Source organism: Heterodontus francisci, chromosome 7 (genome assembly GCF_036365525.1).
Source record: "Heterodontus francisci isolate sHetFra1 chromosome 7, sHetFra1.hap1, whole genome shotgun sequence".
Taxonomy (NCBI): Eukaryota; Metazoa; Chordata; class Chondrichthyes; order Heterodontiformes; family Heterodontidae; genus Heterodontus; species Heterodontus francisci.
Window position 1 is genome coordinate 33,313,459 of NC_090377.1, and position 26,050 is coordinate 33,339,508.

The window sequence follows — 26,050 nt, forward strand, 5'->3', positions numbered from 1 at the left end:
TCCTTCCTAAGGTAAGGGGACCAAAACTGCACACAGTACTCCAGGTGCAGTCTAACCAAGGTTCTATACAACTGAAGCAAGACTTCACTAATCCTGTACTCAAATCCTCTTGTGATAAAGGCTAACATATCATTAGCCTTCTAAATTGCTTGCTGCACCTGCATGTTAGCTCTCAGTGACTTATTGACAAGGACACCCAGTTCCCTTTGTACACCTACACTTTCTAATCTCTTACCATTTAAGAAATACTCTGCATATCTATTCCTCCGACCAAGATGGAAAACCTCACATATTTCCACATTATATTCCATCTGCCACATTCTTGCCCACTCACTAAGTCTGTCCAAATCCCCTTGAAGCCACTTTGTAACATCCTCACAACATTCTGACCTAGTTTTGTATCATCCGCGATCTTGGAAATACTACATTTGGTCCTCACATCCAAATCATTGATATATATTGTGAACAGCTGGGGCCCAAGCACTGATCCCTGTGGTACCCCACTAGTCATAGCCTGCCAACGCACGAATGACTTGTTTATTTCTACTCTCTGCTTTCTGCCTGTTAACCAATTCTCAATCCATGCCAGTATATTACCTCCTATCCCTTGTGCTTTAATTTTGCTAACCAACCTCCTGTGGGGGACTTTCTCAAAAGCCTTCTGAAAATCCAAGTATACCACGTCCACCAACTACCCTTTATCAATTCTGTTAGACGCATCCCCAAAAAACTCCAACAGGTTCGTCAAACATGATTTCCCATTCATAAATCCATGTTGGCTATGCCCAATTAGATCATTATTATCCCAGTGTCCATTTATCACATCCTTTAGAATAGATTATAGCATTTTCCCAACAACTGATGTAAGGCGAACAGGTCTGTAGTTCCCTGTTTTCTCTTTCCCTCCCTTCTTAAATAATGGGGTGACATTTGCGACCTTCCAATCTGTAGGAACCACTCCAGAATCTATAGAATTTTGGAAGATGATCACCAATACATCCATAGCTACCTCTTTCAACACTCTGGGATGTAGAATATCAGGTCCTGGGGATTTATGAACCTTCAGCCTCATTATTTTCTCCAATACAACCTTCTTACTAATACTAATTTCCTTCAATTCCTCATTCCCCTTAATCCCTTGGATCTGTAATTCTGGGAGATTTGTTGTATCTTCCTCAGTAAAGACAAACACAAAGTAATCATTTAGCTTCTCTGCCATTTCTCTATTCCCCATTATAAGTTCTCCTGACTCGGCCTGTAATGGACCCACATTTGTCTTAGCCAAATATTTCCTTTTTATGTACCTATAGAAGCTTTTACAGTCCATTTTTATATTTTTTTGCTAACTAATATTCATGTTCTATTCTCTCTTTCTTTATCAGTTTCTTGGTCCTCCTTTGGTGTTTTCTAAAATCCTCCCAATCCTCAGGTTTACTATTGTTTCTGGCAACCTTATAGGCTTTTCTTTTAATCTTACACCATCCTTAACTTCCTCTGTTATCCACGGTTGACTGCCTTTACTTTTGGGGTTTTTGTGCCTAGAAGGAATGTATAGTTGCTGAAAATTATGTAATATTTCTTTAAAGACTATCCATTGCCTATGTACTGTCATACCTTTCAATGTATTTTCCCAGTCCACGTCAGCCAATTTGCCCTCAAACCTTCATAAAGTCCTTTGTTCAAATTTAACACCCTGGCTTCAGATTGAACCACCTCACTTTCTAACATAATGTAAAATTCTATCATATTATGGTCACTTATCCCTAAAGATTCTTTTACAACAAGATTATTAATTAGCCCTTTCTCATTACATAATACTAGATCTAAAATAGCCTGTTCTCTAGTTGGTTCCTCAACATACTACTCTAGAAAACATCCCACATACTCCAGAAACTTGTCCTCTGCAGCATTAGGTTTACCCAGTCTATATGCAGATTGAAATCACCCATGATTACTGTATTACCCATGCCACATGCTTCTCTAATCTCCTGATTAATGCCATGCTGCACACTAACACTACTGTTTGGTGGCCTATAAACAATTCCTACCAATGTTTGCTGCTCCTTGCTGTTTCCTAGCTCCACCCAAACAGATTCCACATTTCGTTCTTCAATCTGACATCCTCCCTTATTAATGTACTGATCCCATCCCTTATTATCAGCACAACACCATCTCCTTTTCCTTTTTCTCTGTCCTTCCTAAATGTCAAATATCCTTGAATATTCAGTTCCCAGTCTTGGTCACCCTGTAGCCACATTTCTGTTATGGCAATTAGATCATACTCATTTACCTCTATTTGAGCCTTTAAATCATCTATCTTGTTGCGAATGCTGCGTGCATTCAGATAGAGTGCCATTAATCTTGTCTTCTTGACATTATTCTGCATTCTAAGCCTAGTTGATGCTTGCCTCTGTTTCGCCTGCCTTCTAATGTTGCTTGCTACTTTTCTACCTCCTGTTACCAGCTTTACTTCCTTCCAATTTGAGAAACCCCTCAGGTTCCCATCCCTCTGACAAGCTAGTTTAAATCATCCCCAGCAGCACTAGCAAATCTGCCTGCCAGGATGTTAGTTCCAGTCCTGTTAAGGTGTAGCCCTTCCATCTTGTACAGGTCCCACCTGTCCCAGAACCAGTCCCAATGCCTCAGAAATCTGATGCCCTCCCTCCTACACCAGTACTCCAGCCACGTGTTCAATTGACCAATCCTCCTATTCCTAGGCTCTCTAGCACATGGCACTGGGAATAATCCTGAGATTACAGCTTTGGAGGTCCTGCTTTTTAATTTCCTTCCTAACTCCCTAAAATCTGTTTTCAAGACCTCATCCCTCTTCCTACCTATGTCATTGGTAGAAATGTGGACCAAAACCTCTGAATGAGGAGTATAAACATCAGCATAGGCCAGATGGGCCACATGGCCTGTTTTGGTGCTGTACATTCTGTGTAATTGTATCTAATTTCCACGAGAGTTCTAGAATGTAATCCTCACATCCCAGAGCACCTCAAATATTTAGTCCTTGAAATCTACATAGTCCTTCAAATTTATACATAGGACATGTTTTCCTAATTTTAACATGTGCTGCTGATTTCTTGACCACAAGATGTTACATTTTTTAAATTTCAAAATGTTCTTGCAGGCTTGTTTATTTCAGATTGGGTAAAGGATCAAAGAAACTGATAGCATTTGTGTTCATTCGATCTTTCATTACTTTTTTCCAAGTCAACTTTCCCGAGGTTAAATTTGGAAAAGTAGTAATACCAGTTATGAGGCCAGTGATTAATTCAATATGATCTTCAGGTTGCAAACTAACCAGGTGTCTTAAGCTGTCAGATATGGAGTGACGGCCTCCATTTACTGTCGAAAAGCTTAAAATTAACAATGAACAAAGGTGTGATCCTTACAAGTCCAGCATATATTCATTTGTTAATTAAGGTTCAGAAATCAGAAATGAATCTTGCCTCTCCAGTTGTTGCTTTCATTTGAATAAAGATATGCAACTTAAATACTGAGTTTTCGCTTACTATCGATTCCACTTGTTCGTACAACAGACTGAATATTAATTCTTACACAGTTTAAGCCCACATCAAGGGGGTCATTCTAACTTTTACTGCTCGTCGAAAAACGGGTGAGATAATGAGTAATCCAGGCTGCCAATTTGCGATTACCCATTTCCCACCCAGCGATAAAAGTTACCCCCTACTGGTGTTATAATTTTATTTATTTAGCCACCTTTCATTAGATGGCTCCTGGACTATGTGTAGTATGGATAAATCCTGGAAACCAAGAAAAAGAATGAAGGTCAATATTTTTTAAAAATTGAGTCAGTATTGATTGGTAAGCATCCAAAACAAGATTGGTAAGTTAGAAGCATCAGTAAGTATGGTGGTTTACAATGCACTATCTATAATGTCAGAGACATGACTGAGGTTTGGATAGGACAGGGAACTTAATATTCCTTGTTGTAACATTTTCATGAGAGATAAGGGATAAAAAGATGAGGCTGCAGAATTTATCAATAATTCTAGTGCGTCATGGTGCGATTGTTCTTGGTATGCATTACAGTGCATTTGAGGTAGAGGTTGAGATCTGCGGATGTTTCAGAGAAATGTGTAAGAACAATACCGTAATCATGCTGAATGAATTAAACTATTCCAACATAGACTGAGATAAGTTCAAAGTGGTGAACACTATTTAGAATGCATCCAATAAATTAGTATGTTTGTAGTCCAAAAATGAAAAATACGTTGCTTGATTTAGATTTGTGCAGTGAAGTGGCACAATGCGCTAATTTGAAAGTAGAAGAACCATTGAGAAAGATACAACACAACATAATTAGGTTTTTTGTGAAAATAGAAAAGGACAATGAAGTTCGAATAAAAGAGTGCTGGACTGGGAAAAAGTATAGTGAGATAAAAACAAGAAATGCTGGAAATACTCAGCAGGTCTGGCAGCATCTGTGGAGAGAGAAGCAGAGTTAACGTTTCAGGTCAGTGACCCTTCATCAGACCCTTCAGGTCACTGACCTGAAACATTAACTCTGCTTCTCTCTCCACAGATGCTGCCAGACCTGCTGAGGATTTACAGCATTTCTTGTTTTTATTTCAGATTTCCAGCATCTGCAGTATTTTGCTTTTATTAAAGTTTAGTGAGATGTTAACTGACCAGGATGAATCTTCAAATGTGAGATGCAAACAAATGGGAGACTCACATATTTCATAACGGAGCTGCAAGAGTTAAAGGAGAAGTTGAAGGAAAAATAAGAGTCTTAGTAGACTCAATGCTCAACATATCCAACTCATGTAGATTTGATTTTTATTCGCTCATGAGATGTGAGCATCACAGGCTAGGCCAGCATTTATTGCCCATCCCTAATTGCCCTTGAGAAGGTGGTGGTGAGCTGTCTGCTTGAACCACTGCAGTCCTTGGGGAGTAGATAAGCCCACAGTGCTGTTAGGAAGGGAGTTCCAGGATTTTGACCTAGCAACAGAGAAGGAACGGTGATATAGTTCCAAGTGAGGATGGTATGTGGCTTGAAGGGGAACTTGGTGTTCCCATGCAACTGCTGCCCTTGTCCTTCTAGGTGCTAGAGGCCACGGGTTTGGGAGGTGCTGTTGAAAGAGCTTTGGTGAGTTGCTGCAGTGCATCTTGTAGATGATACACAGTGTTGCGACTGTGCATTGGTGGTGAAGGGAGTGAATGTTGAAGGTTGTGCATGGTGTGCTAATCAAGCGGGCTGCTTTGTCCTGGATGGTGTCGAGCTTCTTGAGTCTTGTTGGAGCTGCACCCACCCAGGTAAGTGGAGAGTATTCCATCACACTCCTGACTTCTGCCTTGTAGATGTTGGACAGATGTTGGGGAGTCAGGAGGTGAGTTACTTGCCAGAGAATTCCCAGCCTCTGAACTGCTCTTTTGGTCACAGTATTTATGTAACTGGTCCAGTTCAGTTTCTAGTCAATGGTAACACCCAGAATGTTGATAGTGTTGATAGATTCAGCAATGGTAATGCCATTGAACATCAAGGGGAGATGGTTAGATTCTCTCTTGTTTGAGATGGCCATTGCCTGGCACTTGTGTGGCACGAATGTTACCTGCCACTTTCAGCCCAATCTTGGATGTTGTCCAGATCTTGCTGCATCTGGACGAGGACTGCCTCAGTATTTGCGGAGTTGCGAATGGTGCTGAACATTGTGCAATCATCAGCGAACATCCTCACTTCTGAGCTTATGATGGAGGGAAGGTCATTGATGAAGCAGCTGAAGATGGTTGGGCCCAGGACACTACCCTGAGGAATTCCTGCGGTGATGTCCTGGGACTGAGATGATTAACCTCCAACAACTACAATCATCTTCCTTTGTACGAGGCATGACTCCAACCATTGGAGAATTTTCCCCCTGATTCCCATTGACACCAGTTTTGTTAGGGATCCTTGATACCATTCTCAATCATGGGCGGCACAGTGGCGCAGTGGTTAGCACTGCAGCCTCACAGCTCCAGCGACCCGGGTTCAGTTCTGGGTACTGCCTGTGTGGAGTTTGCAAGTTCTCCCTGTGAACGTGTGGGTTTTCGTCGGGTGCTCCAGTTTCCTCCCACAACCAAAGACTTGCAGGTTGATAGGTAAATTGGCCATTATAAATTGTCCCGAGTATAGGTAGGTGGTAGGGGAATTGAGGGAAGGTGGGGATGTGATAGGAATATGGGATTAATGTAGGATTAGTATAAATGGGTGGTTGATGGTTGGCACAGACTTGGTGGGCCAAAGGGCCTTTTTCAGTGCTGTATCTCTAAATAAATAAAAAAAATCAAATGCTGTCTTGATGTCAAGGACTGTCTCCCTCACCTCTAGAGTTCAGTTCTTCTGTTCATGTTTAGACAAAGGCTGTGATGAGGTCAGGAGCTGAGTGGCCCTGGCAGAACCCAAACTGAGTGTTAGTGTGTAGGTTATTGCTGAGCAAGTGCCGCTTGATAGCACTGTTGATGACCACTTCCATCACTTTGCTGATGATCGAGAGTCGACGGATAGGGTCGTAATTGGCCAGATTAGATTTGTCCTGCCTTTTGTGTACAGGACATACCTGGGCAATTTTCCACATTGCCGGGTAGATGCCAGTGTTGTAGCTGAACTGAAACAGCTTGGCTAGGGGGCACGGCTAGTTCTGGAGCACAGATCCTCAGTACTATTCCTGGAATGTTGTCAGGACCCATAGCCTTTGCAGTATCTAGTGCCTTCAGCCATTTTTTGATATCACGAGGCAATCAACAAAGTCAATAGAATATTGAACTGTAGAACAAAAAAAGCAGTATTAGTAAGAAAGAAGATATAGCCAGACTTTGTGCTGCTCTAGTTACAGCGCTGCTGGCATATCATAAATCATAAAATGATACAGCACAGGAGGCCATTTGGCCCATCATATCTGCGCTGGTTCTTTGAAAGAGCTATCGTATTAGTACCATTGCCCTGCCCTATCTCCATAGCTCTGTAAATTTGTCCCCTTCAAGTATTTACCCAATTTTCTTTTGAAAATTATTGAATCTGCTCCCACCACCCTTTCAGGCAATGCATTCCAGATCATAAGAACATGCTGCGTAAAAGAAAAATTCTCCTCATCTCGTCTTTGGTTCTGTTGACAGTACTCTGTCAAGTCTGGTTACTGAGAAACAAGCAAGACATTCAAATATTGGAATAGCATAGAGAAGAGACATAAGGCTGATGTTTAATATCAAAGGTCTGAGTTTTGAGGAAAGGTTGGAGAGAATTGAACTTTTAAGCCGGGAAAGAAGATGCCTGAAAGATGTTTGAAAGATATTGCCTGAAAGATATTGTTTGCTAAGGGTTCTATGAGGTAGTTATGGGAATGGAATCGGTCAATCGGGGATACTACTTTGAACTAAACTGCAAGGGACAAGGGGACAATGGTTCAAGCTAGTAAAAGATAAATTTAGGTCTGATATCAGAAGATTCTTCTTCATACAGTGATAAAAACTTACAGATAGACTAGTGGAGGGAAAAGCCCTAGGATTATTTAAGAAACAATTAGGTGTAACATGGAAAAGGGAGGGTGGGGGTGGGTACTGTAGGATCATTCTAGATCATTAAATTAAGATGAACCAAATCGCCTTCCTCATCAGTAATTATCTAGTGATGAGAAATGATAGTAATAAGGAGAACCTTGCAATACTGCCACTATTTGCACTGAAGCAGAGAAAACTAGCAGAAGATTTAATGAAGGTTTTTAAAATTATGAAGGGCTTTGATACAGTGAATAAGGAAAGATTATTTTCTCTGGTCGGGGAATCAGTGACAAAAAGTCATCAATTTAAAATAATCATTAAAAGAATGAGGCGAGAAGTTAGGAGAATTTGTTTACCCAGAAAGTTGTTAAAGTAGAGAATGCTTTGCCACAGGGAATAGTTGAGGCATGGACTTATTGTATCTTTTAAGGGAAAAATAGATATACATTTGAAGCAGGGGAAGATGAAGATCTATGGGGAGAATGTAGATGTGAGATTAGTTTTGGAATTCTGTAGTAAAGATGTGGTAAAATTGGACAAATGGTCTCCTTCTGTGCTATAAATTTATTAATGCTCACTTAGTTAATCAACAGAATTTGTGACAGATATTATCTGTTAGGTTTTCCAGCTTCGTGTACACACTAGATTCTAGAATTAGTTGCAATTTTGAAGGTAATCCATTAGCAGCAAGACATGAGCTAACTACCAATATGCAAGATAATGACTTTTTCAATTTATCAACTGAATTAAGAGAAACTTCTACAAGAAATGCTGGATTCACTCAGCAGGTCTGGCAGCATCTGTGGAAAGAGAAGCAGAGTTAACGTTTCGGGTCAGTGACCCTTCTTCGGAACTGACAAATATTAGAAAAGTCACAGATTATAAACAAGTGAGGTGGGGGTTGGGCAAGAGATAACAAAGGAGAAGGTGCAGATTGGACCAGGCCACATAGCTGACCAAAAGGTCACAGAGCAAAGGCAAACAGTATGTTAATGGTGTTTTGAAAGACAAAGCATTAGTACAGATTTCTTTTGGGCCTCCTTATCTCGAGAGACAATGGATACGCGCCTGGAGGTGGTCAGTGGTTTGTGAAGCAGCGCCTGGAGTGGCTATAAAGGCCAATTCTGGAGTGACAGGCTCTTCCACAGGTGCTGCAGAGAAATTTGTTTGTTGGGGCTGTTGCACAGTTGGCTCTCCCCTTGCGCCTCTGTCTTTTTTCCTGCCAACTGCTAAGTCTCTTCGACTCGCCACAATTTAGCCCTGTCTTTATGGCTGCCCGCCAGCTCTGGCGAATGCTGGCAACTGACTCCCACGACTTGTGATCAATGTCACACGATTTCATGTCGCGTTTGCAGACGTCTTTATAACGGAGACATGGACGGCCGGTGGGTCTGATACCAGTGGCGAGCTCGCTGTACAATGTGTCTTTGGGGATCCTGCCATCTTCCATGCGGCTCACATGGAATATAGTATATTCACACCTAATCTGTACTAATGCTTTGTCTTTCAAAACACCATTAACATATTGTTTGCCTTTGCTCTGTGACCTTTTGGTCAGCTATGTGGCCTGGTCCAATCTGCACCTTCTCCTTTGTTATCTCTTGCCCAACCCCCACCTCACTTGTTTATAATCTGTGACTTTTCTAATATTTGTCAGTTCCGAAGAAGGGTCACTGACCCGAAACGTTAACTCTGCTTCTCTTTCCACAGATGCTGCCAGACCTGCTGAGTGAATCCAGCATTTCTTGTTTTTGTTTCAGATTTCCAGCATCCGCAGTATTTTGCTTTTATATAAGAGAAACTTCTAGTCTGGTTTTGTTGATTTCATGTAAACATGTCCATCACTGCTCTAATACTGAATTAAATACTGAGATTTTATGCATAGTCCAAATATGTCCTGTCTAATATCCCTCAACCAACATCAGTCAAAAAAAACAGATTATCTGGTCATTGTCACATTGGTGTTTGTGGGACCTTGCTGTGGGAATATTGACTGTCGTGTTTCTTATATTAAAGCAGAGACTACAATTCAAAAAGTTCTTAATTGACTGCACTTTGGGAAGTTCTTTCTTTTTTATTCTCTGTCCTACTGAACAAATCATATTTGTAAAAGAATCAGCCTCATTCCTGTAACATATGATGACAGCAAAATTTTACTGGTGAGAGTGAGTCATTGATAGAATAAGCTTGGCACTAAATCTATGATTCAGGTGCCAGTATAAATATAAATTAATTAAAAACTGCAAGGAACAGTGTGTTCGGAAATTTTAGAACTTCATGAGCACACATAAACCAGGTCTGGAAATCAGACTCAGTGGTTTGAGAGTCAACCACCTGTGTCTATCTTTAGAGAAAAGAGATATAGCTCTTATCAGCATGATTTATGCAACCTTCTTCGTGACCTTTATGTTTGTTTGAGGGGCCATGAATTTTAATCCAGCTGTAACACCAGTTTTAAAACAATCTTCATTGTCCTTCAGTGTAAGTACAATAGCTACCTTAATTCCTGGACTAGAAGTCACATCTTTGGGTAAAAAAACTGACCTGGTTGATGTAGCTATGCAAGGTGTTGAATGTTTGGCTCCTAATTAAATCCAATTGATAGCACTTGCCTGTTACCCAAATCTTTTGATAGTTGGTCAAGCTTGATCAATCGTCAGGCAACAGATCAAAAAAAACAAAGCTCTACATGAGAGCAAGTTAAGGTTTCTTGGTGGACTTGTGGGGAACAGGGAGCTGAAGAATGGATTTCATCCAGGTCATCCTGTCTGAATCATATCTCCTATACAATTCTCACAGTTATCATACAATATATGCAATATAAATACTTTTATTTATTAGCTTCTATTGATGTCATCTGAAAGGCTTCCATTAAGCAATCCTGAAGTGGTGTTAACTGGTGCCATGAGACAGGCCAATTACCCAGATGGTAAATTGAAAGTATATTTCTAATGGACATTCTGCAAAAGAAAAATATCAGCAGATAGTAGAAGTATAATAAACTGAATAACATCTCATCTGAAATGCAAAGTATCCTTAACTACATTGTTGTTTTTTGAAACCTTGACAATTTACAGACTGCTCACATTGGCTATATGTCTCTGCTTGCTGATGCAAAAACTGAATATAAAATCGTCTAAGGTCAACTCAGTAAGATTTTATGCCTTTTTTAATAAACAAGATAACCCATAATATGTTTCCATTTAGTGTAGTTCATTTTGCAATTTACAGCATTGATAGCCTTCACCTTCTATGTTTTTATCAATTTGTTTGTGTTGCCTTTGTTTTAACATGGCTCTCATTCAAAGTTTAGGTAATTTGAGGTAAATGAGTCTGCTTTTATAGCAGTATTCTGTGTTTTCCTGTTAAACTGGCAGATAAAGCTTTGTTCTGAATTTTAGATTTACTGAGCTACAATCTTAACACCATCAGAACCAATGATCTGATAACCTGAATTTGGTAATCTAAGACGCAAACCACACCTGCTCTTATAGATCCCTGTGTGGTTACACATACCTCAAACTCTAAAAGTGTATGGTGTCATTAAAGGCAAAAGAGTGATTTAAGTTTGTGTGTCTAGGCCCACGTGAAAGCACTGGTAGTCTTATAGCAAAGGAGCACGAGAACTGACTTACGAGTGAATATTATTGTTTATATGTATGTACCATTTGCCTCTCTAATTGTGTTTATGTACTGAATATATGTCTGTGTGTTTATACATTGCATGTTGGTGTGTACTGTACATGCATACATCTATGTTTATATATAGATTGCGAATGTCTGTACTTATTGTTTAAATATTGTTTAATATATAATTATATGCCCAATGTACTGTACATATACTTATGCTTACTTACTTTGTATCCATATATTTGTATATGTACATATTTTTATTTAGATGCTGTATAATTCATATTTGTATAGCACATACATGCATATTTTAATGCAGGTGCTGTCTAGTTTATAGATTTGTGTTTGCTGTGTACACATACATGTTTGAGTTGTAAAGCAGAAAGAGAGAGAGAGAGAGAGAGAGTATAAAAAAGCCCATGTACAGACAGTCTGACGCCAGATGGCTTCTTCTAATAAATATTCAACCTTAACTCGGTTCCCATGTAACTTTGTTGTAAAGCTGCCAGCACACCCACACGGATCTAGGCCAGCAAAATGATTACAGTAGTACAAACAAAAAAGTGCAATAGAGGAAACAGGCAGACAAGGTTCTGTATACAGAGAGATACAGCAGGGATATGTCCTGATGAACCTTCACTTGACAGTGGGAAAGTAAGAAAGGGTGGAAGTTTGAGGCAAGCCAAAACATATGAGTAAATTACAGCTGGAAAAGCTAACAGGCTAAATTCCCTCCAAAAAATGGACATCTAACACTACAATTATCAAAAAAAAAATGAGAAACCTGTCTTTTTCAGTAATCTGTAATCTGTTTATGTTAATTAAGACAGTCAACAGCTTCTAATGGGAAGGCCTGGGTATTTTTCTTTGTGGTATCTGGTGCATCAAAGACTGCTGGTTTTCCTGCCAAACCAATCTTCCTTCCTGCCTCATTTCGAACCCAGGTGACTGCAGGCAGCTGAACAGACACTTTCCCAGAAGCTTCTGTTGACCTGGCTCCAGCCTTTCTTTTCCCCTGTGTGTTTTTTGTATTTTTTTGCCTCAGGGAACCTAGGGATATTCATGGCACTGAGGCAAATAATCTGGAATTAAAACTAAATTCTTCTGCCTTATCCTAGCAACAGCCCCATCACCATCTGTTCGTACGAAGGGCAGCCATTATCTGCTGAATTCTTTGTGCATACTCCATCACCTGTGAGAGAAGGCATGGCCCCCATCCTGGCTCTTTTGTCCCTTCAATGAAATTTAAAACAGTTGTCTGCAATATATTCCACAAACCTGAGTGACAAACGGCTTAAACCAACTCCTTCCACTTGAGCGAAGAAGACATTTAAGTTTTTTTTGCACTAAACAATGCATGTTCAGTCCCATTAGAGCAGTGGCATTATCTCCCAGTTTACACTGCCTGTGAGAAAGGCAGACCTCTCCCATTTTTTGTTCTCTCTGATGACAGACCTGGCTGCTGTCAGGGTTTATCATGTTCAGACATCTACGAAGCATTACAAAATTAAGTTAAGCAAAGTAAAAACTGACTTGACCAGGAAGTGATTATTTCCTCCAGGATTAGATCCTATTTACACATTGCAGCCTAACTTTAAACAATTTTACCTTCTTTATGGTAAATACTCATTTGCACTTTTCAGATACTCTCACACACGCTTTCAAAAAATTCCAAATGCTATGACAAAGAGATAACAATTGTGAGAATTACAAAATGATAACCAATATAGACACAAATGCAAAATTTTGCAACTGCTTAGTTCAAATAAAATGACCTAGTCCTTCAGCAGTAGCACACCCCTATTGTTCACAACAAATCCCTGCACATTCATGGGGAGGCTATGACTATGAAACAGTTAACTTTCAGAACACAGTTATTCTCAAGCGAAGAACAGGCAGAGTGTGACATTTGTGAAGTCAAAATTAGATTGGAAACAGGCTTAAAACTATTTTGAATCTAATCCGTGTGATTTTTTATGTGGATTTTTACAATTGAGTGGAATTCTTTTTAGAAACTAAACTTTACGAAAAAAGGAAAAGAAACTTATGTTATGGTCTGTAGCTATTGTTATATGGGCATCAAAATTAAAGGTCGGTTAGTCCATTCTTTAAAGTATATATTCATTCCTTAAAACACATGCATGCAATTGTATTCATTCACTGGTAGACATGTGCATAAGCACACACACATACAACATATCCATGCTCATACATCCAAATATTTAGCAATATACATATGGAATATAGACACCTATAGAAAATTGACATACTCCCTCTCAAGTCATAAATATATAGCTTGTATTCTCTCATTTATATAAGCATGTAAAGCTACAAGATATGCACACATACCTACAGCATGAGCATTCTCATGTAGTACATATATAATGCTTACATAAATACAAAACACACCAATCCAATAAATATACATATATCCTGCATACAGGCATCCATCCAAATATAATTTTTTGGTTTGTCCTTCAGTTATTATTTAGTGTTTAATGCATCTTGAACCTTATTATTCTCTGCAGATAAGTAATTTATTCCCTTAAGGAGTATTAAGCTGTATGTATTCTGCAGCTTATCTTGAAATGTCAGTGTGGGCAATGGTGAATTGACAGGAGTGCTTGACCTGCTCTGAATGTTGTGCCAGAAAGTAGTAAACGCCTCTGCAGTTTTAAAACTTTTTACTAATTAACGTTGTACAAATGATTTCCTGTAAAATGCCAGCCCTGCCTATTATAACAAGGTTACAGAAACTTAACAGACTGGACAACATTTGCAGAAGTCTGTGTATAAACTGAAGGAAAATATAAAGTAAAATGCGGAAACTGTAATCTAGTGATGTACATAAATCTACAACGAAGAAATATTTTCTGCTTCCATCTAGTCTCTGATTCTTTATTATAATTATCAGCAATAGTAAGTGACCACTGAAAATCTAATGATTTAACTGGTAAGCAACAGGGCATTAATTCCCAGTAGTTTGCTTAAGAATAGTCTGTCTGTTCAAAGAATTATATCCAGCCTTTAGCAATTCACGGGAAGTAATACCATCCGAGGTTTTAAAGTGGCAGGAAAGAAGCATGTTACACAAGCTATTAACTCATTTAAGTTTTCAAAGAGTTAATTTAAACACATCATTTTAAAATGGAATATGATAGCCACTACATTATGGATTTTGAAAGTAATGGAAAGTAAATCAAACACTGCATACACAACCACACTTGTCCATGTGCCAGTGTTCACCATACATGTGCTGGAAGTGATGCCACACAAGTAGATTTATGCAGTGTTCTGAGTTTGCTGAATGGTTCATTAGCCTTTCCATTGCACTAAGCATCGGGAGGTTTCCAACTTTCCACATCCCTAATTATCACCTTGGCTATTTCAGAGCCAAAGAGGCTCTGAGAGAGCGTTAAGATATTCTGATAAGCTGCCTCTGCAAGTGAACAAGAGTGAACTACAAATACAGTTTAAGTTTGAAATTAATACAAAGGGACAATTCTTCCTTTGCTTTCAATGAATGTAGACAGGAGAGTACAACTTATTCAACAGTCCGTTTAACATGTCCAAATCACAGCTAATAGGGTGGAAGCAAAGTGTGTGAATGGATTTGAAGGAGAATGAGGTTATTTTACTACCAGTGGCTGAAAAAATATGCCCAAACTTTATTTAGAAAAACATTGAATTTGCTGCAGCTATTTGAACTTAACTACTGAAATACCCGTAACCTGGAAATGATAGGGTAAACCTTTGTCTTCACTACCTGGGCAATAATCAAATGGACCAGATTACCCATCCATTACAGAACCTGCCCGATTATCATTCCATTGACTTCATGGGTTCTATAACAGGTGGGCGAACCACTCGCTAGATTATCTACCAAGAGGGAGAAAACGAAAATTCACCCTTATGAGTACGATATTTGGAAATGAGTGTTTAATGGATTCTTATCAAATTCCCTGGGCTTTTATCTTTTCTGAAGTATAAACCATTTATTTTAAATGGATCAACACCACCATCAAGTTATGTTTGTTAATATTGTACATCATAAACTCCAGAGTCTTAAAATTTGCAATGGTTCTTAAAGGAATCTTGCCACCAGAAATCCTTTTGAAAATCAAACAGTTATAAAAGATAATCATAGGATATAATATCACTTTGTGTTTTTCTTCCGTTTTAAAAAAAATTAAATCTCTAAGGTCAAGACCGCTCATTTCCACTTTGCAACAATGGCTGCCTGCCCCCTCACCTTAGCCTCTCTAACACTGAATGTCCTATCCATGTTATTGTCACCTCCAAACTCAATTACTTCAATGTGCTCCTTGATCCTTGTAAAAAATTCTATATAACCAGTTAGCTTGAGATCAGCTAGCTTGAAAAGAGGTTTTCTCCCAGACTATCCATAGAGTTTGCGTTTTTGTTAATATTGTCATCTATTACAACTCTTAGTTAAATGGCACTTGATGGCCACTCTCCTATTCCAGTGTCTCAGTGTGAATGATAGTGTGACATAGCAAGATAGCCCACTGACATCTTCCTTGAATTTGTGCTTCAGGTATGGTCCATTGAGCAGTGCAAGGCCACAGAACTGCAGCAGTACCGCACCAGAAGATACCTCGAGGGAGCTTAAAGAGGGGAAGCACCCTCAAGGATCAAGGCTCCCGCTCACGGCATTGACTGATACCCTTAACAGGTATGTGCTGGGCCCTAATTTTAGCAAAGGAAGGCTTGCAACAAGACTGTCTCCTTCTACTGAGGAGCATGGGGGCCTTTCTCACCAAATCTTAGGGTCTACCACCACCTTCTACATGGCAGGCCCAGGAAGAAATGATAAATATGGTGGATGGCAGGGAAATCCTTCATGAATGTGGGTTTTGCTCAATAGCACCATTTTCATGCTGCAAGTGGAGAGGAGTGGCTGGTAGTGGTCACAGCAGGGCTGGGTGGAGGCAGATCCTGATCTGAGCAGTGAGTCAACAGTAGGTCACATTGCTGAATTTTCTCTCATTCCCCATTGCAATCCTGCCCAATTTTGGTTGGGATTGTGGAGGAGAATCTTGGCCAGTATTCCAGTTATGATCACTTATGTTTGATTTGCATGTTCCACAGCTCAACATTTTATTTGTTTTCTTTTCTGCCTGTGAGCACTGGACTAATGCTGTTGGCGACAGTATTGAACTTCCTTTCAAAATTCAGAATCACAACGACCATCTTTACTTAAGAACTGCATAAAACACATAAGGGAATGAAATTGGATGTGGGTGGAGATACAAAACAGGCAGTATAGAATCAATCCCTATTACATGCTCTGCTCAATATTCAGTTCCACTGACTTCAATAGAACTCTGCATTTTATGTGGCAAGTCTGACAGCCCTTTAAAAATGGCGCCAATGCCTGCACAGAAGCTGTTGACGCTATTCACTGCTTCGCTGATGCTGCCCCTGCCACATAATTGTGGGGGGTGGCCTGCCCTGCATGTTTAAATGAGCCTTAGATTGCAGCGGCATTGCGGTGCGCAGCCCGTGTATGCGGGAGGCCTTTTTTCTGCCCACTGCTGCTCCCGGTGGCTGGAGATTAAAATTCAGCCCAGTGTGTATCAGCTGTCTTAAAACTATGGCACTCAGACTACATCTGGAAGTGACTGATGTCACTGAACCCAAGAAGATACCGAACGTAGACTTGAATTTGTAACTGGATTATAGCTCGATAGCTCATCTCTCATTTTAATGATTACTATTTTTAGTTATCTGGGATCTTCCCCAAGTCTAGTAAGTGCACTAAGGTGATGAGATGTTTTTTTCCAGTACTCTGCATTGGCCAACCTATTTAATAGAGTTACTTATGATCAGAAATCAGGATAGAAAAAAGTTAAGGTGTTCATTATGATAATTTAGTTGTTGGTCTGTATTTTTGCCAAGAACAGATGTAATTTTGGAAGTTGATGGCTGTATCTTCCATATTGTTGATTAATGACATATTCTGATATAGTCAAATATTTGTGATGTGATCATTCCAAGTTTATTGAGTTGAGCACTGGAGAATATTACTGTTGATATTGATTCCCCAATTTTAGAAGTCTTCTTTGTCATCAGTGCTGCTGAGGAGAAACCACAGCAAAGCCAAATCTGTTATCCTGTATCTTTTCCAGGTACAACAAAACTTAAAATTATAGGTTGACAGGAAATGTTGTTGTACATTTTCTATTGTGTAATTTTAATTGCTCCTCATGGAAGACATGAATTGATTGGGTGGAGGCAGGGGTACTTACTTGTTGGTTAGTTTCCCTTCCTGGTCCCCATTAAAGCCGCCACTATAAGTGGTTCCCTTTCCTCAGACTTTGCCCCTCTCCTTTTTTACACTGCAACCATCACACCCCTTTCTTCCCTCCTAAAAAATACACCTACAATGCAAATTCTTTCTTTCTCTGCCCTTACAAGCCTCCTATGTTATCACCTCCCAGAAGCACGCCACCATTCTCTCAACTTCCCATTTAAATCTGTCCAGTCAGGCTTCACCAGTCCCACAGCGATGAAAGGCCACAGTAATATCATAAAGCCACGTCCTATGCATCTGTGACCATTGTGCACTATTGTTCCTCGCACTGTCAACCTCTCTGCAGCTGTTCTATCCTCCTCCAATGCCTCTCCTCTGTTATCTAGTTCAGTAGGTTTGGGATTCCATATAGATTGTGAGGTACTTTGTATTCAGATGTGCAATACACTGAATTATATATACCTATAATTAATTACAGATATACCTATAATTTGTGGTGATCCATTCATTGATAGCACATTCTTTTCTAGTGCTAATGGCAAATAGGTTTGGATACTAATATGAGCAGTTCATTGTTATTATTGTAATGGCGGGGTTAACACATTTATTTTAAATAGGTTAATTGCCCTGTTAAAATAAAGGGGAGAGAAATTTTATATAAAAATGTTAGGCTCGCATACAATAATAGTAATTCTCAGTCAATAATGTCAATATTAAGAAACGGAAAGATTTAGCTATATAGATTGAATGACTTTAATGGTAGTCCCATTATACATTGTCTAAGCCTGGCAAAATTGATTAATGTAATGAAATCATAGCAAGAAAAACACATTTCTACAGGTTTCATTTATGCATCTACACGTAACCTATGGGCTGAATTTTATTAACCCTCCAACATTGGGGGTCATGGCAGGGGAGCCTGGAAAATTCTTCTGGGAGAGGCCCGTCACAACCCTCAACGCCGGGAAGGCCTTGCCGCATTTTACCGGCGGCAGCTAGGCCCAATGCGGCCCCGCCACCCCTTGGCGGCAGGACCTTTACTTTAATACGCAAATGCTATTACAATTACAAAGGATAATTACATACCTTGTAGCAATAGACATCCCACACTGATATTCCGGCCATTGGCCGGAACCCCGCACTTTCGGAACTCCGTTCACAGTTCCAAGGCATGACACTGGTGGGGAGGGGGGAAGGAGTGAAAATTTCAAGGTGGGTGAGAGTGGGGAAAACTGCTATGATTAGGTGGGGCGATCATGGGATGGGGTTGAGGGTCAAAGGTGCTGAAGTTGGGGTGGTAAAACTTCCTCATTTTAAAAATTGGTTTTCTTGGGGGGGATGGGTTATTTTATTTATTGATAATTCAGTGGGGGGGGGGGGGTGGTGTGGGGCATTGGAAATGGGATTGTAAGTATCAGAACAATTTTATTTCCCATTTCAAGGCGGCAGCACCTTAAAAAAGTAAAATCTAGCTGAAGGACTTGAAGCCCTTTAAAAATGGCACCAGCACCTGCGTAGTGGCGCCGGATGCCATTGCCGGGGATGGAGAGGCCGCCCCCCCACCCCCCACCCCCACCCCCCCCAACATCATTGAGGGAAGCTGCTACACCCCCTCCATTTAAATGAGCACCTGCGCAAAATATCACGGCAGCTCAGCAACTGTGTATCCACGCGGGAAGACCAGCGAGCTCGGAGTGTGCCGCCACGCGCTCATAAAAGTCAGCTCTATGTGTTGAACTGCGTAAATAAGAAAATATATTAATGTCTTATACATCAAACAAAAGTCCCAATAAAGAAAGAAAAATATTTTTATTCATAAAGCACCTTTCATATTCTCAGGATATCTTCACAGCCAAAGCATTTTTGAAGCATAGTCAATGATATGTGAACAAATTGTACATCTAATTTGTACACAGTAAGGTCTCACAAAGCACATGAGATAAAAAGCTGCTTATTCTGTAAGAACGGAATTGGTTGTGGGAAGAATGTTGGCCAGAATGCTGAGCAAACTCTCCTATTATTTTTCCAATCAACACCATGGGATCTTTTACTTCAACCTGAACAGGCAAATCAGTGCTTGATTTAGTGTTTTATCTGAAAAGCTGCACCTCCAACATTACAGCATGCATCCTTGAAAGGATTAGATGTTTTCTAAAATGGCTGCAGCCAAAGCATTTTAGGTTCTTTGAATTATAGTTCCTCAGACATGACAAAATGTTTGGCAATATATATAAAAATGAAATTCATTTTAATTCACAGTTTAGCTTGTTGATCTGTTAACTTGCCACTTGTCATGGTGTAGATATTTCTTTATACCATGAAGCTGTGGACTGTTGAACTGTCTTTGACTTTCCAATTCCTCCGCAGTGTCACTGATTGAAAGAAAAAAATTAATACTTTTATTGCTTTAGGAGTACTTGCATTTTACATTAGTTGTGTTCACAGTATCCTAGGCACAAATGTAATATCATTAAATGGCAGTCGAAACAGAGGCTTTGACAATATTTTAAAATCTTAAAGGATTATTACGAGTACAGAGTTAAAATTCTGAACTAAAAATCACATATAGCTGAATCTTGACAAATGTGTGATTAATTTGGTAGGAGTTGTTGGACCCAAATCAGGATCATACTTGGATTGGGATTTTGCTCTACTCCAATCTGCCAATTCATAAATCTTCAGCCTTCAATTCACTTAATTATTAATTTCACAATTGCAATCTAAGCAAAAAAACTGAACACATTTAACAAAAAAACATATCTGACAGACTGTGGATAAGATTTTAAAACATACTGTGATCCTAAGGTCAAATCTGGCAGAAAATTCAAAAGGATTAGCACTAAACACTGCAATTTGGGAAACATATGTTTGCTATGTTCCAGAATTCTACCTTTGGAATATGATTTGGTGTGCAGTCTGCCCATACTTGGTTTATGTACATATTCCTTTGGAATCGATTGTATGTATAGTTCCATTGCTGCACCCAGCAAGGAAGCAATGCATTATTGTGGGTGAGTGATATTTGGTGTCTCTTGTTATAGCAGATCCTAAAGGCTCAAACTTATAGATAAATTGCATATCTTTCTTACTTCTGCATTATTTGTTTTAATGATTCAGAGATTCTACAATAACCTGTTTAAGTTAAAAATCATATTTTCAGATGTAATTACCCAGCTTTTGCACACTCCTTTTTATTTAATTCTGTGGTATATTTTTCCAAGTCCTTTTAGTCTTGTGATTCAGTTAGAGCTGAAATTAAGCAGTAACATTTACATAGCTGAAGAATTTAAAACATAATTTCTTTTGTCATTTGCACAGCAATTTTACTCCTGAATGCGTTGTTTTAGGCAGGAATTAATAAAAATCGTATGCGCTTCAGGTGCCGGTTAGTTCATTCTTTCACACACCAAGCCTGGAGCCCTGAATGCTCCTTTCTTATCATCAGTTAATAATTCTTTCTCATTGAAGCAAATTAGGAACTTGACTGTGTTAAGAGAGTCCAGAGCTCTGCTAGAGGCAACTGTGGAGCTGGGGCTAAATGGCATAAATTCCTCCCTGAGCAAGACGCATGAAGCACAACATTGTGTCCACCACAAAAGCAGCTCTGTTTTTTTTTATCCTTTCTAATTTAATTAGCCCAAGAGGTAGTGCATTAATTGCCAAGAATTCTTCTGATGCAAAGCTGCCCCCAATGCAGAAGGGCAAAAAATAACCTGCGTGCTATCCTGGCATGCTAGCAATGAACTCCCTTTGAAAGGGGGTCATTTTTATGTTACAAATGGCTTTGTAAGTACCAGGATGATTACAGACTTGAAAACCTTCTAGTTTTTTATCTTTCATTTGGTCACACTTAAATTAGTGTTCTATAAAGGACAATGTAACCCTTTAGTTTCAAGCCCAGGAATCTTCCTGGAATAAGACTTCATTAGTTGGGGCTGGCAGTAATTGACACCACCTAACCCATCCAATTTAATGCACACATTTCTAATTTTAAAGTCAAATTATTAGCAGGATGACCTTCGCATGACTTGAATGACAACATCACACAGTATTGACTTATAGTCCACTTTTATTTTCAATATTGTCCCATAATTTGATTTAACTTCCTACATTTATAATCCTTTATTTTTGTTTGTATCAGAGCTGGTTTTATTTTCTATGTTTACTTGTGTTAGCTACAATCGCCACTCAGTTCCATATAGGTTCCTTCAGGCAGGGATGGAAGGAGGTTATGGGAGCCTCAACTCTCCTGCTCCTTCAGCTGAGTATCCTAAGCATCAAAGATGACAGGGCCTTTCTCTCAATGTCGCCTGCCATACAAAATGTGCTACTTGAAGAATACTCCTCGAAAAGCAGGAGAACTAAGTAACCAAAGCCAAAAGGCATGTATTCCTCAGAATACAAACATTTCTTGACATTGGAAGAAAAGATATTTATACTATAAAAACTGCACTGGTTATTTCCAAGCAGATGTCCTCCATTTCTGTGTGAATCCACTAAAAATTAAACACAGTTCTCTCTGCCTCCTGGCATTCACTGTCAAGGCCTCACACATGAACAATGGTCGCTTGGGTAAGGTACTGTCAGGCAACCAATGTTCAAGAAACCACATTCCAGCAAGAAGACAATGCCTTTAGGAAAACGGGAAGATGATTTTGGGGGCAACATTAAACTCTGTTTATATAAATGAATTTGCTTTTTCTCATAAATTCTTCCTTGTAATGGCAGTCTGACCTCAGAAAATATGAGCTGGCTATAGAATGCACTTAATCTACAATGCATTATGGATGCCTATTTAAAATATGCAGCACAGGGTAATAAAAACGAAAGGTATTTCAAACTTACAAAACCCATCTGTAGCCCTTGCTGAGATAATGGGACCTCTTAATGGCTCATCTATTCTGCAGTTGTTACTGTATAACATTGTGCTGGAATATAATTTCCTGGGAACCAGTTGCAGAATACTGATTGAATTATCTGCTAAAACAGGATCCTGGTGCAGCCTTGGCAGTGTGGAACTTCCAACCAACAATGGGATGTGCCCTGACCCTAAATGCTTTGCCATGATTAGGGTCTCTTGCATTTTTGTTAGACAGGCAGCAATTAGTTATAGTAGGCCTCAGGGAATGCCCATAGCATTAGCATGGCCTGCCACCTTAGGGCTGCCAGTTTAAGATGGAAACATTTCCTTAAAACTTCAAGATAAGCAACATCTACTCGTTTTAAATGTGAAAGGACCCCTCTGCTGCCTATAGCAATACTGGATGCCAGGCATATACAGACATCCCTTGCACCTCTGGTTTCTATGGCATCAATGACAGGAAAGATGCCAGTTGGGATATTTCTAACATGGTACCCACCGAAAAATGGGCAGACATATGTACGAGAAATCAGGCAACTGCATAAGTCGGTGGACAGTGGAATAGGTGCCTGACTTATTTTCCACCCTTGTCCAATACAGTTTTCCTAAAAAAAATTGGTACAGAAAAATCCAAGCTTTACTTTTCAGTAAACTAGCAGTAACATATATTTAATAATAGACCCTAGGAAATGCATTCTGGGGCCATAATCCAATCCTGGGGTTCCAGTGACAATTAGAAAGTGCTCCAGCTCCACATGATTTATGTCACACAAACTCCTTGATTAGATAACTGGCTTGTAATCACTCCCATCTATCCATTAGCCTCATTTTTTTAAACCTTCATAAATTGGATATTAAAACTACCAGCATTCAAATCTAAAAATGATGTTAAGATATTTCAAGCTTATCACAATCTTCATGACATTGTAAGTAAATGGAATACAAATGTTAGCCAGTTTTTAAAAACTTTGGGTGAGGCGGCATGTGAAACAGATCAATGTTTCAGCGTACTGCCCTTACTTTCCCCACATGGTAGGTTATCAGAGGAAAGGCGACAGCAGATATCAGCCACTTCCATACCAGAGAAAGTGGAGAAAAATCACCCTTGCCCATTACTTTGTGTTCTTTCATTACAGGTCATAATCCTCACTATCTATAATGTGGTACTTATTACATAAGGAATAAACTTAAAGTAGTGGATGAAACATTTAAGCATTACATGATATACTGAATAACCATTCTTTATTAGCACAAGCTGACATACAGTTCCTTGTGGAGATTGCCTGTTTCTGTTAGTTCTTTATTTGGTGATTTCTTTCTCTTTAGTTTGTCTAAATTCAACATCTATCCATGAATAATGAGCAGAAAATCTAACGCCAACAAACTCACAGCAGTGTGCAGCAACAAGTTAAATTTTATTAAGATGACTTCTCACTTTTGAGACTTGTTGGGATCTGTAACTAGTTGTATGCATATTGGTTAAAAAACCTACATTATAAAATTGTATTGTTAAATCCACTTTATTTATACACTTGGTGAAGCTAAATTTTAATCTTTAAACAGCATTTTAGATATTCAGCCAAGGTAAGATTTTTATTTTGTACTTTAATCTTTTGAGATGTTAGCTTTATACTTAGCCCCACACCACCAGAACTGTTACGAAAAGGAAATGGAATGGATGGCACAATTCTCGTCTCCCTTGCATCCTTCTGCTACTCTTTGACAAGGGGTGTTCGAATATGACGACTGTAACATCAGTCTTTACTGGTGCTCCTCAGCTATCTGTTCTACATGGCTATATACCAGTTCTCTGCTGCTGAGCTGTTTTTTTTAAGGGAGGCCTGGAATCTCACGTCTCTCAATGCTCGGAGAGGGCTTTCTAGTGGATATTTGATATTTTTCTGCTTGTTGGACCAAGATCTGTCCATTGGATTTCAGCGCTGCTGTCAATTACTCTCCTCTGCTGTTGCAGTGACTGAATTTGACAATATCGATATTTACATAGATATCACTCTACCCCGCAGCTCTGGTCTATTTCAATCTACTTCATTCTCCTAGTTTAGACTAGGCAGCAGAGGCTGTCATTCAGGAATTTCTTCACAGGCTCTGCTACTTTCTTTCAAATCTCTGACGGTGATTTGAACAATAGCCTTGATCTACCATTTTGACAGTTGAAGAATATGGCATCTTGTTATTTCAACTGTCAAATTGACCTGCAGTGATTCCCAAGGGACTCGTCCACGTTGAATTGCCTATTTCCACTCACCTGTCTTGGCACCTGGTCTTCAATTCGTCAGCAGTTTCATTACATCAACTTGTTATATCTTTGACTTTCAATCCAGTTGTTTTTTAAAACCTATGTGTTAAATCCTCTCTACTCCCCATATATTTCAATCTTAGCTATCTCGATCTAATTTGTAACCTTGCGGCCTATGTAACTTAGTTTTCCCGTGTGTTCTTTATTTTTTTTTTAGCGATACAGCACTGAAACAGGCCCTTCGGCCCACCGAGTCTGTGCCGACCATCAACCACCCATATATACTAATACTACACTAATCCCATATTCCTACCACATCCCCACCTGTCTCTATATTTCCCTACCACCTACCTATACTAGGGGCAAATTATAATGGCCAATTTACCTACCAACCTGCAAGTCTTTTGGCTTGTGGGAGGAAACCGGAGCACCCGGAGAAAACCGACGCAGACACAGGGAGAACTTGCAAACTTGCAAACAGGCAGTACCCAGAATTGAACCCGGGTCGCTGGAGCTGTGAGGCTGTGGTGCTAGCCACTGCGCCACTGTGCCGCCCATGTTCTCTCGTACATGTTTTGGCTGCCACTCCAGACCCAAGCCTATCACTTCTATTTTCCTCTTCTCTCCCTTCGCCCCTTATCCTCTATTATGCCTCCATTCTCTTCTCTATCCTCAAGTAATCCACCCTCACATTCTTCAATTCTTCAGTAGTCATTGTCATTCCTGCTCTTATGATCCGGTCCAAGGCTTTACTCCCTCTTAAATTAACCTACAGCCTCGCTCTGCACCTCTCTCGGCATCCTCAGAAAGGCCCATCGAGGCACTCGTCACTGCTGACAAATGACCAGCAAGCCCAATTACCCCATCTTATTCTCTGCTTACCCTTCCCGTGTCTATGTGTCTGTCAAAGGCAAATTTTGCCAACCTCTTTCCCATCCCTCTCATCCTTCCAAGCTCCGACCATGTTAACCTCTTCCCATAAACCAGCTATCACTTCCCCCCTCCACATCTCCCTCCAAAATGTATCTTCACTTGTAAATAAAGACCTTGCCATCCATGAGCTTATTGTGGACAATCACATTAATATTTTGGCCTTGATAGAGACATGGCTGAGGGGTGATGACACCTTTTCCCGAAATGAAACTTCCCCTCCGGAAATACATTCCACCACTTGCCCCCTTCAAACCATCATGATGGTGGTGTAGCTGTTATCTCGAAATCATACCTTGATCTACTCCTCTGGCAACTTCTCCTCCTTGAGCATGTCACATTGTTCAACCCTTCACACCTCCCATTTAAAATCCACACGCTGAACCACCCACCCAAATATCACTCCAAACTTTTCACTGAGATATTTTCTCTACTTTCTTCCCTCTCCCTCTGAACTCAGCAGGCTGAATTTTGTTCACCTCCCAACATTGGGCTCTGTGGCAGAGGGGATCAGAAGATCGGAGTGGCAGCGGCCTGCCACAGAACCTAACGCCAGGATTGTCGGGCCTGTTTTTCCGACAGCGGAAAA

At 39.8% G+C, this 26,050-nt stretch overlaps 1 long non-coding RNA gene across 3 annotated transcripts in view; it reads left to right on the plus strand.

Moving 5' to 3' along the window:
- Positions 1-26,050, plus strand: part of LOC137371919 (uncharacterized) — a 139,854-nt gene that overhangs the window by 72,409 nt on the left and 41,395 nt on the right. For all 3 annotated transcript variants that reach the window (XR_010975313.1, XR_010975312.1, XR_010975314.1), the window contains exon 2: positions 15,695-15,832. This is a non-coding gene — a long non-coding RNA (uncharacterized lncRNA). The remainder of the gene's footprint in view (positions 1-15,694; positions 15,833-26,050) is intronic.